Source organism: Anopheles gambiae, chromosome 2 (genome assembly GCF_943734735.2).
Source record: "Anopheles gambiae chromosome 2, idAnoGambNW_F1_1, whole genome shotgun sequence".
Classification (NCBI taxonomy): Eukaryota; Metazoa; Arthropoda; class Insecta; order Diptera; family Culicidae; genus Anopheles; species Anopheles gambiae.
The window spans coordinates 115,565,209-115,578,082 of NC_064601.1; the positions used below are offsets into that span (position 1 = coordinate 115,565,209).

At 45.1% G+C, this 12,874-nt stretch overlaps 1 protein-coding gene and 1 long non-coding RNA gene across 6 annotated transcripts in view; one reads left to right on the forward strand and one right to left on the reverse strand.

Annotated features, from left to right (window-relative positions):
* Positions 1–3,420, reverse strand: part of LOC1269749 (talin-2) — a 58,487-nt gene extending 55,067 nt beyond the window's left edge. For 4 of the 5 annotated variants that reach the window (XM_061651480.1, XM_061651483.1, XM_061651482.1 and 1 more), the window contains exon 1: positions 3,095–3,401. The gene's annotated coding sequence lies outside the window, so the exon portion shown is untranslated. Of the gene's footprint in view, positions 1–3,094 lie in introns of all 5 variants that reach the window. The other variant, XM_061651476.1, reaches the window with a different exon arrangement.
* Positions 2,473–3,379, forward strand: LOC133392195 (uncharacterized). Its single transcript, XR_009765526.1, has 3 exons — positions 2,473–2,663; positions 2,776–2,843; positions 2,940–3,379. It is a non-coding gene; the product is annotated as an uncharacterized LOC133392195 (long non-coding RNA).
* Positions 3,421–12,874: the final 9,454 nt, after the last annotated feature.

The following is a 12,874-nucleotide window of genomic DNA, read 5'->3' on the forward strand; positions in this document are numbered from 1 at the left end:
GAATGGAGCTGACATTTATACCTTTGCCCATCTACGACCGATCCATTCATCCAACGTCCGCCTCGCCTCTATAAACCTGGCCCCCCCATTGGGGAGCACCATTGCAAGATTAGCCGAGCGGATTCGAGCGACGAAGCGCGTAGGATTTGCTTCCTTTCCGTTTTACGGCCACCACTAACCAAGCACGGCGGGCGAAGTGATACACTCACACACACACGCGTGGATCGAAAACCAATTCGTCCGCCCCCGGGTGTACTGGGTGCTTTGGCCGATTGGGCGTCTTGCGTATTTGCTGCGAAGGCGTCGGAATAACGCAAGGTGAAACATTCGAATAGCAGCAGCAAACTTTTCAACCTTCAATCGACCATCGAAGCTGGTACAAGAGCACGGGGGGGGGGGGGGGGGGGAGGTCACCATACACTGCTATATGCAAACCGCCACCAGACCCCACAGCAGCAGCAGCAGCTAGTGGCGACTTGTAAAAATAGTTCAGCAATGATATCAGCACACATGGAGCCGACGCCATCCGCAGTGGGGAGTGCACACTGCAAGTGGGTGTCTCTGGTGGAAGGAGGGCCCATACACCGCCACAGCCTGGCCAATCGATCTCGGCCAGCTCCACTTTAAATGGTGTGGTGCAATGTAGCGGGACAAGTGCAAGTGCAATTGCAAGATGGGTGAGTGTGTGTATGTGTGCGCGAGCCGGATTTTTTTTTGCTTTTGCACACAACTGCACACAGTGATGGGTGCAGACATTAGCCACCTCACAAACCGTGCCATTCATAACCATGTATCGCACCTCTCCCACTCGATATGCCAAGCCCGGGCCCTAACAAACACGCTCCCCAAGACTGGGTGGAATCCACAGCCTCGAGAGATCCGAGTTCCGAATGACCGAATGTAGTTCATCGCCGTCGCCACCGTCGCCGCCGATTCAATCTCGCTGTGGTCCCGACGCCTCAAGGCAAACCGGTATATCGCACGGTAGCAATCTTCCCACCCGATGCACGGGCACGGCCACGGCAGGCGATGATTTCTGATAACCGGTAATCGACCGAACCGATGCACCACTGCATCTCGCTGGCAGTCTGCAACCATATGGAACGGGTTGGCCCTCGTGCCGACGCAGTCATTCCCTCTCATGGCCGTGGATGGGGCGCGGTGTGTATCGTGGATTCGCCGCTGTGCAGTTTGTGTATGCGGCTGTTCATCCATTAAACAATCTTTTAGCACCTGCCTCATAGTCGGGGTCAATGAAGCGGAATGCGTTAAAAGGGCGCCAATCAAATCCTTCTCCGATGCATGCTACGAAATCGGGGGGAAACTATCAATAAAGTGGTTGAATGAGTTGATTATACTATTTAGAATTACGAAACAACAAACAGTACCAATCAGCAGCCAGCATGAGGCATGTTTGAGGCATATTTTACAGAACCCTCTGAGTGATTGCTGATACGGTGGTGCTCTTCCTTCAACACAGTGGACGAAATACCATTCCAATTAGTGTAATCTGTACGACACTCGGAACCGATTGGAGGGAACTCGTTCAAAGGTTGACCTGGGTGTCATATGAAGTCATCGGAGAATCAAACCAAACCCTTCCAACCTGCGATAGGTCATAGTTTTTTTTTTCTTCTGAGGTCATTGATTGACGGCGTGCATTCCACGGTGCTCGGTTGGTAAGCGATCCCGCGGGAGTTTATTCTGCTTCTCGTGGAAAACGATCATTTTCCCATGAGATACAACGATCAGAGCGCGGTTAGAAGGCAGGCTTGTCGTGCGCGCGCTACGACTGAGAGCAGCGGATAGTTGCAGTCGAGTGAGTTCTTCACGAACGAACCCATTTCACCCTTCGACCTGTCCATTGGCCAAGAAACATCGGGAAAGGGTGGTGGAGAGCAAAAAAAACGGTTAGCTTACGCCCAGCATCTCCTCCCAAGCGGTTCGCGGGTGTGCCGTACCGTAGTTTACCGTAGGAACCAAAAATAACGCATGATGATTTCATATGCGGCTAATTTTAGAACACGAAAAGTAAACCTTGCCTGGCCGCTCATTCAAGCGGCCGTGTACTCTAAGCGAGGTGCTCGGATGGTCCACGAATATTATGGTCGCGCGCAGTACTATCGAGTGGAAATTACGCCCGCATGCCTAATGGAATACTCTCCCAATGATGATGATGGTTTGGTACCACATTTGGGTAGCAGTTTTTCCGTTCGCCCAACGTTTTCCACACGAGATGCCGGAAAAGATTCGACGTTGCCCAAGTATTCGCTCGGGGCAGCTATGCGTTTAATGTGAGAACCAGGAAATCAGTTTCTAGTACTACTGCTGCGCGATTCCAGTATGCTGCTGCTGCTGCTGCTGCTGATGCATTCCCCTGTTATCAGTATCTCTATGTACAGTCGTATACGAAGGAGGCCTTGGGTTCCAGTTACAGCAAAAGCCTGCTGGTTATCGTCGAGGAATGAGTGAGTGTTTGTGTTTTACACCCCATTGCTCCCCAGGCCGGCGGCCCTTTCCGCTGCTTTCCGGGAATGGCTTCTTTTCCTTCGACGGTGCCTTATTTTATGAATCACGCCCGATAACATCCGCCTTTTGCCACCGATAAACGCATGAACAGTGGCGTGCTCTTTACCTCCTATTCCTCGGCATTAGATTTAGAGGTAACGCAGAGAGTTAGTCAGTTATTGCAAAAAAATTACCTATCGCCGTATTTTTGTTTACTTTTAATCTTCTTCTGTTCTTTTCGTCCTGTTCTTCTTCGTTCGGCTTCAGCGCGATTGGATTTTTCACACAACACAACCACCACAAAGAAGGTATACACGCCCCAGTGCCTTATCTTGGTGAGCACCTTTGGCTTCGTTCTTTTTTTCGCCAAGCTGTGGACCAGCGTATAATTTGTGCAACTTTTTTTTCTCGTTCATATACCACCGCCCAAGAGGTGGGGGGAGGGTGAGCAATAGGTCTAACACGCACGCACACACTCGACGCACCAGATGCAGAAATAGTGCCTCGTTTTTCACTTTTACCAACTACAAATCGACCGTACAACACCGCCCACACGCCAAGCTGCAATTTAATGATCCACACGTACCTGTTTCGACGGGGTTGAGGATGTTTTTCACACGGAAAATTGCACGGAAAATGTTCGGGTGTATCGAGCGAAGAGGAGCCACGGCGAAGACGGCAATCGCAAAACGCACTCTCTGCACAGGAAACGATACAGCACTTAACAGATTTTGAGGGCGGCACAGGTGCGTTTATTGCCGCGAAACGTTACGATTGCCACTTACACTACACCGTGTTGAATTAAAACATTTGTAACTAATCTAAATAAAAAGTTTAAAGGGGGAAAAAATACTGCCTCCGTCTTCCTCAACGCGAAGCGTTTGTTTTTTCAGTGAACGAAACAACTGTCACACAAACAATCGATTTTAACGAACGTCGCCAATCGGAAACGTCAGGCGCGGGTTTTTAACGAAACCATGCCGGCACGAGCTGTCAGATTCTTATTTTCAACGCGATTGGCAGTTTCTTTTGGGGTCGGTTGGAAAGTTGGGGTAATTTATTGGCCAGGTCTATGTTAACAATTGTATTATAACTTTGTGACGTTTATTTTGCTCTCAATATGCAATTGATGGTAGAAATGTGGTCTATTATTGAAATCAATAGCCTCTATACAATATTGAAATAGATTTTTCCGAAAAATATAAACTTGTCGACGTAACGACCTCAGGACAGGGGCGGATTAAGTATTATGCACACTAATCAGCCGCGTGGGGTCCCGAAAAAGGATACCCATACTCCGCTCATAAGTAAATTTGCTTTTCAATCCATCTCTAGTTTTGTATTCCTTTTACAATTTCTCGCTCAACACTTCAGAAAGTCCTACATTCGTGTGACCGCTTAGGGCCTTCACTCGTCACTGCCTCTCTAATACGCTCTTTCCCGTCTTTATACAGACTTCTCCAGTTAAATTTTTTCCCGTAACGCATTTCTTGTTTTTGAATGATAATTAGAGTAATTGAATCTTGTAGGAGCCAGCGCGTCTTTCGATTAATATATCTAGCTATTATCTATCATTCGACTATAGAAATGCTACAAATTCTATATCTATCGATGTCCTGCATTAGCTGACGATTCATAAGGAAAGGCAAAATAATAATAAATGCATAGTAAATAATTGATCTCAACTCTAAATATCTGTTGAGAACTTGCAATAGTTAACCACCAATTAATCAGATAATTGGTTGCTCCGCTTTTTTTGAGACAATAAATGTATTAGATTACAATAATCGTCAGTTAACATTACAAAATTACAAACTTCACAAAAAAGGAAAGGGTTATTGAATAACAAATACTTATTCTTTTATTTTTCAAATTGTTTAAATTAAATAACGATTTTCTTCAAAAAGAACAACTATAAACTAAACCACCCTGATGGGCTTACATGTACAAACATGTAGTAATCAAATTGAGGACATTGTATGTCGTATAAAATTTAATTTTACATTTCAAACTTGATTTTATCACGCTTTTTCCAAATTACTACAAAAGTATGCAGTCAGATTCTTGCAAAAAAGCATTCCCCCATCCATCGTTCGGTAGAACATGCTGCTCAGCCCCACCCTAAAGCCGAATACAGTAGTCCATTGGCCCGTGAAAGAAAAATCGCGCAGAAGATGCCGAAATCAGGCCCCAGTGCGCAGTTTTTCTTCGTCCGGATCCACCCACCTATACGGCGGTGGTGCGGCCACCGCGCGGGAAGTACGGCAAAGGGGTAGACAGAGAAGAGAGGAAACGCACACCGTTGATGGATTCCAACAAAAGCTGTTTTGCTACTGGTTGTTTGATATTTTCCTTGCCATAAAATCCCCTCACCAATATTGTCTAATGCGCGCACACAGACAGGGCCTGAATAGCTGCTCTAGAATGGATGATGGGAGCGCCATGGGCAACGAACTCGCCTCCTTATGTGCTATTGTGCTGCGCTATCTGATGGGAAGGATCAGGTGCACAAACAAAGTACATAATGGAAGCTGGAGCGGTTCGTTTTTTTAAGAAACAAAATGGCGATGCTTCTTGGAGGTGAAGATGCTGGCAAATCTTGCGAGAATTTGCAAGGTGGATGAACTGATGAGACGAAGCATGATTCACACAAAATTCTTGGGTTTTTTCGATTATTGTAGATAAAATAGAGAGCCTTTGTGTAAGGATTAACAAGTAAACTCACGTCTAACTCATTGCCCAGGGCTCCACGCAAGTAGCATCAGAATTAAAATCAATACCCTGTGGTTTTCCCTGAAATAATCATCCAACACATTATAGCAATTGAAAGCACTGTGCGTGTGTGTGTGTGTGTGTGTGTGTGTGTGTGTGTGTGTGTGTCCAGTACATAGAACTTTGCTCTTTTTATGATACTTCTTTCGACCTCTTCTCGCCGACCCATGTTCTCGCTTTACCGGCTATCAGTGGAAAATCTGCAAAGCTATCGTATCTTATTTTCCAGCCTTGCTGGCGCCATTTTATGTCATTGCTGATTGCCCGGAAAACCCTCCTCCGGATCCGTTCCAAGTCTCAAGCCCCAGCTAAGCCTATGTAGAAGCACCGCTCGGCAGCGTACCGGATGGTATTTTTGTTTCTTTTTTCCCAGATTCACAAACTGTGACATGTTTGCGGGTACCGGAGCACTGGGGCCACCAAGTCTCTGCGCAAACCGCCATTTTATACTCGCGCTAGTAGTACATACGGCCACGGGTTTCCATGCAGACTAGATTGAAACAGCACGGTCTACCATTTACGTAGTGTGTTTGTATATGTGCGTTATTTCCCGGCAATCAGAGAGAGGGGGGGGGGCTATATTCAGCAGCTCCCGGGATTCTTCGCTCGATAGATTGACGCAGTGCAAAAGAAGCGGAAAAGCGGCAACCATTACCAACTGGCCGCCCAACTGGCGCCAGCTTGGTGGAGAACGGCTTTGTATTTTTTTTTTCTATTACACCCTGTGTACTGCTGACGTTGATCGAGAATGCTCAAACAAAAAGGTAAGGCTATTGGGAGGAGAGAAAAAAAGCGCCAACAGAAGCTACTAAATGACCAATCGGAGTGTAATTCTTTGGTGGGAAAGGAAGCAACCTGTCATTCCTTGGCTTGGATTCATGCTCCAACTCAGTTGGCTTTGGGGGGAGACTGCCGGGAGCTTTGTGCTAAGGAAGCAGATTCGAAGATTTGTAAGCATAAATACACGCACACACACAACGAGTGCTTATTTAGGTTCCCTTCCGCCATTGTTGGTAGTGGGAAATTTCCGCAGTAATAAGCTTGTCAGCAGTTTCGGCTATGATTGTGCAATACAGAACCGCATTATGCAAGCATAGCGAAACCGTGCTCAAAATCTTTTTGAAAAATAGCAAGCAGTTGGAATGTGTCTGTACAATCCTTTAGGTTTATGGTATAGTTCATTTGATTTACGTGACACATAGGAAGACAATCTGTAGCGATATACATATGAATACATTTAATTACTATCTTTAATGAAATAGCACCAATCAGCAGTACATTTCATGTATTACACGAGAGGGAAAGTTATTGTAACAACACTAACTCTATTTTGCAAAATGTTCCACACAACAATAGCTAACCGTTAATAAAGATTTATTACCATTACCAGTATCCGGTGTACGGTAAAGTAATTAGAACCTTAAGTAATCGACATTATCATTATCCGTTCGGGCGTAAGATATTCACCCGAAAACTCGTTCAAGTACCATTAAATCTCAGCCAAGCGGATTCCCATCCCTGCCCCTTCACATCCGGTCAACGCACCGGGGATCAAGACAGATGCAGGCAATGGCAAGAGAAGAATGCACTTGAGCGGTGGAACTTTTATTTTACAAAATTGTATTCGCCACACTGTGTGCCTAAAGAAGGAAAGTGAACCTTTGCCGACCTGGTGGTACTTGTACTGGAACCTATCGATGGAAAAGCGCAAATTGGTCCATAAATTTTCATTACCATCACGATTAATTGAATTAAGTTGTGCGTTGCCGATCTTGTTGTGTGCTTGTGTGTCTGTGTGCGGGCTTTCGGGTGAACCTGTCTTCACTTCAACCCCAACTGGCTGGAAAAGGCCTACTGTGTCGGGTTGAAATCGAGCCGAGATTTATCGCCTTACCCTCACTCTCTCATTCTCTCATTCGCTCTCTCACTCTCTCTCGCTCTGTAGACCACATTTCGCAAATTTCGCATGAGAGGGTGAAAAAATTGCACATTTTGTGCCGAATTGCCCGTTTGTCATCGCAGTAGATGAACCATTCGATTAAGCGTTTCCCAACCAAAGCAGCAGCAGCAGCAAAAGGAGCAGGAAAAGGAATATTTTTGCACACCACCCGAAATCCCGAAAGCGAAAGGGACGTAAGCGACACCAACCACAACCACCACCACCGCCAGTAGTGACGATTATGACAGCATCCACAGCACAGTCCGTTCCGCGCGTGAGAGCAATGGTAATGTTTTCAATTAATTTGATTAAATTCCATCCGATTTTTAAGCTCCCTTTATGCACCGACGCACGGATTTCTATGTTGGTCGGTGGTTTGCTGTGCCACAATATAATGCCATCATTCCCTTCCACGGGTTGGATGTTTATTGCACTTTCGTTGATTCGCATAAATAAGTCGTAAAGGCGTAAGGTTTGGGTACGGGACGGTAACCTTAAGAAGTTTGGAAACTAACCTAGATGGGTCGACAAACATGGAAGGATAACGACCATTATGGTTCATATACGGTACGGCCTGCACCGGTCGAAGGGCTCATAATTGTGTCCCGCTTAACCGTTTATGCGTTCGTCAACCCTGTTTGCAATTTATGATGGAATAGGTTATGGTGCTGTTGGCAGTACATTAGCGAAATAGAATTTTAGGAGTTTGGGATGTTGCACGAAATATAGTGCAAAACATTGCTGAAAGCGTATCAAACAGTTTCTACAGTATGTGAAGTGAATTAAGGAATTGAAATTGAGCTCATCGTTATCTCATGCCCTTATCGATGTAATAGTTATCACTCCTTGTCACCACTTCAATTAACTTGTTTCAGTACACACTCTCCTCACAAGAACCGTTTAACCTTCCTTGTTCTTACATGCTCTCTACATGATTAATTAGCTTCGTTTAGCCTCCTAACAGCATGGGTATGAATATTTTATATCACTAACCGAGGCCGAGGCCGAGTAAACGGTCACGTGCAGGTGATTTGCCACTCGGGTGATGACTCTGCAACGATTCTGAAGACTCCTTTGCGTACATTAATCCAATAGCGTGCAGCGATTGGAAGGGGGAAACCGTCCTCCATTCCCAGGGTGTACGGAAAATGTGACATTTGTCATACTATTATACCGCACGAGGGGTGCAGCAAGTAGGGAGCAAGTCCTGCTTTCCATCGTGTTTCATCCCCTTTTCCATCTACAGAGTGCGCACAAAAACTGCGAACAAAAAGATAAATAAATATTCACTTTCCACGCCATGCAAACAAATCCCAATCCGCAACACAAAAGCGAGGAATATGGCAATGCATTACTGTAATAACATTATTTCTGTGTGCTGTGTGCAAGCAATTGCAAGCAAATCTTTCCCCAAGCCACAACGTATACTCACAAAGCAGTAGTGCCACTGGCCACCGTTTTTGGCCACCGTCCAAATGTTCCAAAGAGGCCCACAGAGCGTCACGGGCCCGGATGCGAACATCTTCGTAAAATCGGTTTCGGTAACTGTTTTGCATTATAGAGCGCCTTCCGGTGCCGGGGATGGAGAAATATTGCCTTCCACGGGATTTGGCGTGGCGTGGCTGGAATTGGACTGATTTATGGTGGTTGTTCGATGCTCACTGCCTTGAATACTTTTATGTGCATGCGTGCGCGAAGAAAGGTGCACGGCGACTTGAAGGAACCAACTCTTTCGTCGCTTGCTGTTCGCACGAGGCGCCTCATCACCATGGCGCGGTGCACCACCATCAAAGCAAGCCTCGCTGGATGGTGTTTTTCCAACTGTCACTGGAACTGTTTTTATTATTGTTTACTGTGAATGCTGTTTAATTGTCAGTTCTTCAGCGAACGGAGAGAAGGTTATTTACTTTAAACCCCCCATATTCTAGGGACACAGGACACCGGGTGAGTCTTTCCAGTGCCACTAAACACTTCGGATTCGATTCGGTGTGTTGCCTGGGAGATGGAACGGCTGGAATTTTTATCACTTTATTTATAGCAGTTTTTATACAATTCTGCATCTTCATCACCATCACCATCATTCCATCCATCCCGTCCGGTGAGGCATACTGTTGTCAAACACTTCACTTCCTGCTGCTTCGTTTCCGGATATCCAAGGATGCGCGCAAAAAAAAGCATCAATCGCGCTTCCTTCCCGCTCGGTCGTTTGGTGGTGACAATTAATTTTTCCCCCTTTTTACCACTCACTTTATAGATGGCATTTGAAGCCGCCTGGGGTTGCGCGCTACGTTGCTGCGGGGTGGTGAAACAATCGTCAAGCCAGGCGGAATGGAAATCATAAAAAATCATTAAATTACGAGTTAATGATGCCTGGAAAATCGGTTCGTTTTAATACTGCTGCTGCTGCTGCTTTTGGGTGAACTACAGCAGGAAGTGCTGCCGGAATTGGTCGTTAATCTGAAGACACTGCTGAAAAGGCCGGCTAAAGGGGCCCACAACAGCACCGCGGATTAATCGTGAGTCATGGCAGGGTTGGGGGTTTCTTATTGTCTAATACTCCTTGCAAGAAGTCAGAGAAGTCGTGCGCGAACTTAGGATCACGCTGATCGTTCCGGGTCCGTGTGTCGAGTCATGAATCGGCGTCCCTTTTTTTGTTGATGATGATCCGAGTCAAACCGATGGCGTGAAATTTTATATCATTTGTCATCGACATCAGTATCAATGAACCGTTGCTTTTTTTGTTCGTTGTAGTTGGAGCAAATGACATAAATATGCATGAATATGCGAATGCATTCGAATCTAATGCTACGTATTTGTATCTATGGAGATATTACTTCGCGTCCATAAATTAATATGTATTCCATATACATTCGAGATGGTCTATAAAGTGAGGTCTTTATTTGGTTTTCGGTTACTGGAAAGGTTATATTATGGGTGATCATTCTCCATGTTACTCTCGGCATTGTCCTTTCTGCCATTGCATCAAACTATCCTGCCATAAAGCTGCTAGAAGTGCTACTCTACCGCTTTAACCATGCGCTTTAAGGATAATAAATCTCCATTTCTTGTTGGATGACTCATACGCAGTGGTCCTTTCCCCGTTATGCATCAATACGCACCGTCGAGAGTGCCATTTTCTCTGCTTGCTTCACTTGATTTTATTGTGTCCGCGAGGGGGGGTTAAGCGAGTGAGTTCTGGAAAACTATCTACCCTTTTTAGAGCAAAAAAAAAAGACTATAACCATCACTGAGAGCATCACTGTCACTTTCCCTTGTTTAGATGGAAACCAGACAAGTGCAAACGGGGGTTTTGTGTCCCAAACGTGGTGCTGGTTGCTGAGGAAGTATAACACAAAAATAGAAATAGTTTGTGACAAATTCTTACCATCTTCCCTGATTTAAAATGATATTAAAATATGGAAACAAAACTATCCAACACTATCCTCGACATATCTCGGAGTGATAATCTTAATGGCATTTCCGGATATATACCATCCCCGTCAGTGTCATCTTCCGTGGAACACAATTTGTATAAATTATGTTGTCACCCGTGTGTTGCGAGTTTACGGTTGATTTCGGATTTCGGGTTTACACCCTGGTTCGTGCGTGCAGCTATATACTTGATTTTGGGCGAAACGAATCCTATTTGCTAACAAATGCTCTATTGGGAAGTTGGAAAAATCTCTGCTGGGAGCGCACGGAGACGAGGACAAGCATGACTTAGCGCAAAGCCATGTGGTTGTATGGTGGCGGCCAGCGCAATCGAATCGTCCCCGTGTGGAGTAGTTTGAAGGGACGTCGTCTACCACCGTCAGCAGTACAATTGATTTGTTTTTATTTATGGCATTATTTTGATTCGATTCGCCTGCACACTTCCGAGTAACACAATCGAATCTCCACGCCGATCAAGGAAGCCGATATACAGCGTGCGAGTTTGAGAAGGAGGAAATGGACATTGACTTGCGAAAAATAGCAAAAAAAACTATTCCTTGCTTGATAGAAAACTTTCAATCCAACCCGGAAGTTGAGACGGGGGAAAAAACCCGGGACCGTTCGAACCGTATCGGACCCCATCCCGCCGTGGGATGATTGTCATCGATGAAAACAAATCGGCTGTACATTAGGAAGCGGCCACTACAGGGGGAATGGTGCTGACTGGTGATGTTACGGTAATAAAAATTGATGCGTGGGTTCGCCCCGGCGTATCGGTTCCGGTGCCGGTTGCCGAACGGTCGCTACTTCTTCCGGTGTGTGACGAATTGACGTACGTAGACAGTACCGACCGAAAAGAACAGAACACAAGGCTCACGTGGTAAGAAAAATGAGCACTAGTACTAGCAAACTTGTATCGTTTGGACAATGTAATGCCTAATATCGGCACGTGGAAGCTAATGTTATCGATGACGGGGTGTATATATTGAAGCTGTATGGGAAGCGCTGTTCATCGAACCAGGCGAGGGCCAATATTCATAAGGGATGGAATGTTTTGTACATATTTATATCTATTGTTGCAAACAGCACAAGTACGGCACACTTTCCAGGGAGTCAATTTCAATCTGCCATTTGTCATGGGTCTGCTAATAGCCGATTTTGGGACACACTATCATCACCAAAATCTGCTGCTTTACGGCACTCCGTTCCTAATTGTTCAAAAAGAGAAACAAATTTGCGGTGGGAACAATCGTAGTAGCAACGATAGTTGCTATGGCATGAGCAATCGATCTATCCAAGGTCCATTAAAGGGAACAGGTCGATGCGTTTAGAACAAACTGACAGAAAGTCATGGTAAAATTTTGACACTTAAATTAATCATTGTATATGGTCTTTTCTATGGAGCGAATGGGAGTCTTTTTTGCTATTTTTAACTCATTTTTTGCTCATTGATTGCAAAAATTCTTTGTTATATGGCTAATTTTATTCAAGGATCTATTTTATCATTCGTCGCTGGATTATAAGCAAAAATGGTATGCATATTGTACCAGTGTATGCCGGTTGGATGTTTCATTTGACTCTCATGCTTTAATTGAAAATAAATAGGACGTCTATTATCCAGTTGGAACATGTACTGTGCTGTTTTATGCCTGTTAAACTTTTCGTTCCTCCACCAGGACCGTTGCAAAAGGTAGTGATTCGTGGTCACGGAATGGCAAACAATGAGGTTATCTGAATACATAGTAGACTGAAATTACTTCGCCTTTATTCTCCAAAAGTGATTGACCACAAGAAACTTATCCAATATAATCTTCCGAACAGTAAATTCATCCACTTTTCCACATTAACTATTAGCCGTTTGTTTGTAAACACTTTTTCATGAAACTGTCAAAGCGAGCTGACAATGGCAACCTAGCAACGGGCTTTGCATCGATCTGTTCTCCTTAACAGATCTTGGATCTATCGGTCAGATCAGAAGATTCATTTGCATCGCCTTCTTCGATGACCACTTTGCGCTTGGGAAATTTATTTATCCTTTTTTCCGCACAGCGCAAACACCAACACCGTCCTTTCAATATCGGTTTGCGCAATAAAACCATCCGCTTCAAACGAGCTGGAACGGAACATTCGTTCGTGGATCACCAATAAATCACCGAATCTGAATACGCGCAAAGGGGGTGCGCTTTCCACGGCGCCATTACAAACTTACTTTTATGCATGCTT